The sequence below is a fragment of the Salvelinus namaycush genome, chromosome 9 (assembly GCF_016432855.1).
Source record: "Salvelinus namaycush isolate Seneca chromosome 9, SaNama_1.0, whole genome shotgun sequence".
Lineage (NCBI taxonomy): Eukaryota > Metazoa > Chordata > Actinopteri > Salmoniformes > Salmonidae > Salvelinus > Salvelinus namaycush.
The window spans coordinates 15,029,015-15,034,926 of NC_052315.1; positions in this window are offsets into that span (position 1 = coordinate 15,029,015).

A 5,912-nucleotide genomic window follows, 5' to 3' on the forward strand; every position below is an offset into this window, starting at 1 on the left:
AAAGCTCTACAGAAGACAAAAGACACAGATTCAGAAAAGAAAACATTAAGCAAATGAAGCAAAATCAATTATTTTATTTTTTTTAAAACCTGTCTGAACTGGGAGCTAAACGTTATCCCATCCATTTTTCCCATAAGGATACCCCACATATAAATCTATGAAACTGTCAACTGAAATGTAAAAAGGGCTAGCCTAGGCCTACGTTCCCCTTGAATAATAAGCACCAAGTGTTCTTAACCTCAGTCAACTATCACAGACACTCAACTAATTCAAATCACACTACTAACTTAAAGGCACACTGCGTCATTCCGGCATTTGTTCTACTTCAAATCAAATTGTATTTGTCACATGCTTACTTACAAGCACTTAACCAACAATGCAGTTTTAAGAAAATACCTACAAAAAAGTAAGAGATTAGAATAATAAATGATTAAAGAGCTTCAGTAAATAACAATAGCGGGTCTATATACAGGGGGTACCGGTACAGAGTAAATGTGGAGGCTATATACAGGGGGTACTGGTACAGAGTCAACGTGGAGGCTATATACAGGGGGTACAGGTACAGAGTCAAATGTGTGAATGTGTGGGGGCACCGGTGTCGAGGTAATATGTACATGTAGGTAGAGGTATTAAAGTGACTATGCATACATAATAACAGAGAGTAGCAGCAGCGCGGGGGGGGGGGGGCAATGCAATTAGTCTGTGTAGCCATTTGATTAGATGTTCAGGAGTCTTATGGCTTGGGGGTAGAAGCTGTTTAGAAACCTCTTGGACCTATATTTGACACTCCGGTACCGCTTGCCGTGCGGTAGCAGAGAGAACAGTCTATGACTAGGGTGGCTGCAGTCTTGGACAATTTTTTAGGGCCTTCCTCTGACACTGCCTGGGATAGAGGTCCTGGATGGCAGGAAGCTTGGCCCCGGTGATGTACTGGGCCATACGTACTACCCTCTGTAGTGCCTCGCGGTCGGAGGCCAAGCAGTTGCCATACCAGGCAGTGATGCAACCCGTCAGGATGCTCTCGATGGTGCAGCTGTAAAACTTTGAGGGTCTGAGGACCCATGGCAATTTTTTTCAGTCTCCTGAGGGGGAATAGGTTTTGTCGTGCGCTCTTCACGACTCTCTTGGTGTGCTTGGACAATGTTAGTTTGTTGGTGATGTGGTCGCAAAGGAACTTGAAGCTCTCAAACTCCTCCACTACAGCCCCGTCGATGAGAATGGAGGCGTGCTCGGTCCTCTTTTTCCTGTAGTCCACAATCATCTCCTTTGTCTTGATCACGTTGAGGGAGAGGTTGTTGTCCTTGCACCACACAGTCAGGTCTCTGAATGGGTTAGAGTGGGTCTAGGGTTTCTGGGATAATGGTGTTGATGTGAGCCATGGCCAGCCTTTCAAAGCATTTCATGGCTACAGACGTGAGTGGTACGGGTGGGTAGTCATTTAGGCAGGTTACCTTTGTGTTCTTGGGCACAGGGACTATGGTAGTCTGCTTGAATCCTGTTGGTATTACAGACTCAGAAAGGAAGAGGTTGAAAATGTCAGTGAAGACCCTTGCCTGTTGGTCAGCGCATGCTCGGAGTACACGTCCTGGTAATGTGTATGGCCCAGCGGCCTTGTGAATGTTGACCTGTTTAAAAGGTCTTACTTACATCGGCTGTGGAGAGCGTGATCACACAGTCGTACGGAACAGCTGATGCTCTCATGCATGTTTCAGTGTTACTTGCCTCGAAGCGAGCACAGAAGTTATTTAGCTCGTCTGGTACGCTCGTGTTACTGGGCAGCTCTCGGCTGTGCTTCCCTTTGTAGACTAATAGTTTCCAGGCCCTGTCACATCCGACGAGCGTCCGACCTGGTGTAGCACGATTTGATCTTGGTTCTGTATGGACGCTTTGCCTGTTTGATGGTTCGTTGGAGAGCATAGTGGGATTTCTTATAAGCTTTCTTAATGTCGTCGTTCAGCCACGACTCAGTGAAACATAAGATATTACAGTTTTAAATGTCCCGTTGGTAGGATATACGTGCTTTCAGTTCGTCCCATTTATTTTCCAGCGATTGAGGGCAGATTAGCCACTCGTCGCCTGATCCTCACAAGGCATCCTGATCTCTTTCTGCGAAACCTACGTTTCCTTTTTCAGCGAATCACGGGGATCTGGTTCTGGTGTCTGTAGTATATCCCTTGTGTCCGATTCATTGAAGAAAAACTCCTCGTCCAGTTTGAGGTCAGTAATCCCAGTTCTGATGTCCAGAAGCTCTTTTTCGCCCATAAGAGACGGTATCAGCAACATTATGTACAAAACAAGTTACGAACGCAAATAAACTAACAAAATAGCATGGTTGGTTAAGAGCCGATAAGACGGCAGCCCTCCCCTCCGGTGCCATACGGTGCTAGAATCAGATGAACTTGTGGATACCATTTTTATATCCCTGCGTGCAGTATGAAGGAAGTTAGCGGTAGTTTCACGAGCCGCTGCTAACTAGTGTTTGCGCAATGACTGGAAGTCTACAGGTACATTAGCATTGCCGACTCCGTGTAAGTAGAACAAGGGCTTACATGCCACAATCTCAAAGTATCCCTTCCAATGAAATGAATTATAGTCAATAAATCAAGCCGTAATCAATCTGATCTTAGGTTAGGGCATCTTTTTTCCATCATGGTTCAATGACTTGCACCATTGCATCGAGTAAAGTACAATATCTTAATTGCGTGTTCATTTAGCCTGATCTGCAAAATATTACCCTGACTTTAAATGATGGGGAAACATCACAGTACTTACCTATGGATATGATAACTAAGTTCTCCCCACAAAAAGTTACAGTGGTGTGTTTACAATGCACATCTACAGCAAGAAGGTTGAGGCCAACAATCTGCTTGGCAACTCAGCAGATTTACTCAAAAGCCAGTAAAAAAAACCTGCAATTTGATTTTGGATATAGCTCAGTTCAGTTATTTAACCTTTATTAGTTCTAGTCTATACCTTGTGCTGCCTGAGTTGCCATTCAAAACAAACTCACTATTCGGGATGTGACGATTCCAGTATAGCAAAAAAATGTCCATGGCAAAAATGAAAACACGAAGCAGGCCAAACTCTTTGGTCCATTAATACCATGCTGTATGTAAAATAGTGTGCTATAGCTTGGAAAATAAATGTGACTCTGGATCACAAATTGGGTTGCACATTTTGGGGAATATTCAAGAGATGGAAACTTTCCGTGGGAATTAATGGAAATATATGCAAATTAATATTAATACCATTTAAATGTAGATGTTTTTTTGCATTGGATATATTTACCATATCATATGGAGACAGAAACATAAACATTTTACTGTATCATAAGTGTATCATAAGTAGACATAATTGTAAATTATTAAATCCTTCCAATAGAAAAATAAAATAATAGTTACGAATTGAACTTTAATTAAATGAGTTGACTCTTCACATGGGATGATTTCACTGAACAACAAAATAAATGGAATATTGAATGATCCATCGCATCTCCCAAAAATATTTTCAACTTACATCTGTAAAATGATAGTTTCTAGACTAAAGCTTTGGTTGTCTTCCTCTCAGGCTTCCATGTCTTCTCCCTGGACCTCCTCAATGTCCACCCTCTGAGGTCTCATCTTCACGGTCACTTTCCAACCCTGTTGACGATGGCTCGTTGTCAGGCTCAAAAAGCCTCAAATTTGCCCTGATGGCCACCAATTTTTCAACCATTGTATTGGTCAGCCTGCTGCCTGTTTTTTTGTGTGTGTTCCCAAACAAGGACCAGTTGCGCTCTGAGGTGGCTAATGTTGGTGGGATTTGGAGGATGATGGAGACAACAGGGTGAAAGAGCCTCAGATTCACAAAGTCCCTTCCACCACGGGTGCCGGATGAGATATGTTGGCATGGCCATATTGCATCTCCATCCCAAACCCCTTGCTTGGAAGTGTACTTCGCCAGACTGCCAAGAACCTTTCCCTCATCCAGGCCAAGGTGGCGAGACACAGTAGTGATGACACCATAGGCCTTGTTGATCTCTGCACCAGACAGGACAACGAAATAAAGTTGATATGAAAACCAATAGAACAGGAGGGAAAAGCTGGTTAATGGCATGAGGAAGTCATTATGAAATAATTGACTCCATGTTTTTACAGATGGATTTTCGCATGGCTACTTTGAAGCAAGGTAAGACATGCCTCATTATTTGAAGTAAAGTAAAACATTCAGGTTTTAAACAATTATACTGCCACAAGCTCACATTGCAAAATGGTGGGTGACGCGTTGATAGTCAACGGTAAGCAGGCTACAGCCTATACACCCGAATGGCGAATGGGAGGCGCGCATTAATTACAAGTTGCAATTGAGAAATAAGAATAGCTCCTTTAATCGTGGCTACCAACGTTTTGAATACGCAATTGAATTTATAATTGTTATTTGTTGCTTAGAAAAGCAGGTTTCATTCCAGTAGCCTACAGCTACTCTCGCGCTGTCAGACAGGTGGCAGGCTATTCCGCTCCTCAAACTAGGCTCTGTATGCTGTGCGCGTGTGAAAAAATACATGACTAACAAAAATGCACAGGCGCCAATTTAATTCCACAAATTATGGTAATTACCCTATGGACTGATAAGCATGATGGCCAAATTTATTTTCGGCAGCTAACCAAGTCAATTTTAGATATTTAGAAGTTTTAACTGAGGATAATGAGGATCTTAGCATGTAGTAATGATGGGGGAAAATACAGATAGTTACATGTCGCAATATTATTTTGGGACGAAATATTTTATCAATATTTGACTCCCAAGTTTTTTTTGCTACTGTTGGTAGCATTAGCTAGCGCTAGTCAACTTTATCTGCGCTAAAACTCTGATTTTTAATTCTATAGCTTGTTCTCCATCTTCTTTTGAAATAGTGAGTCATGTTTTTAGCACTTTTATTTCCCTGACTGATCATAACTAGTTCTCATAACCTCTCGTCTCTCTACAACAGGCAATATGTTTGTAACATCAAATCGCAAAAAAAAATCTAATTCAAATAAATCGCAGTATTGAATCGCAATACATATAAAATAGTGAAAATCGCAATACAAGTCGTATTGGCACCTAAGTATCGTGAAAATATCCCTGGCCCTGGCCATTCTCAGCCCAAGCATGAAGGCTTACAATTAATAGATTTGGTCTTGTTTAGGCCTACCTGGTGGATTTAAACCCTTGTGTTTGGAAAGACATCAGTAAACCAGATACAGTTTACTAATTCTGTCTGATAAATCTCTCACACATGCTTTCTTAATCCTCACACTAGTAAAAGTGCACCATTGATCATGCAAACCAAACACTGAATGTAATTTGAAAGTGACTGTATAAGATGCTTGGACCTAGAATGCTTCTGCAACAGCCATTATCACTCAATGGGTAAATAAGACATGTGTCTCTTGACACAAACTGCATATTCACGGCTTATTACAGGCAATCGTCGTGCAAATACTTTACTAAGACATTCTAGTAGTTACAAAATGAGCTAGGGAAATTAATTTCACTGGTACATCTTGACGTCACTGCAGCTAAATCACCTTGACTTTGCATGTGGACAATGGCTTAGCTCTTATGTTGCCATCTGAGTACAGCATAAATACATATTATTTATAGTGGAGCTCATTGAGAGCTCATTCCTCCTAAATTGATGAGTTCTCCTCTGTCCTGTAGCTCATCTAAGAACGATGCAGCTTGAAACGAGCCATAACACAGAGACATGCACCCAATCCTAAATGCAATGCTAGATTATGGCTAACAAACAACTGGTATGGTGATGATGGAAATGAAATAACGTAAAGACATCATAGGTCAACACTCACCCACCTTTAGGCAGAGCGAGAACTGGCCGGGGCACAGCGGGTTTGCAATTCGACAACCTTCGAGTGCAGCGGAAAGGTGCC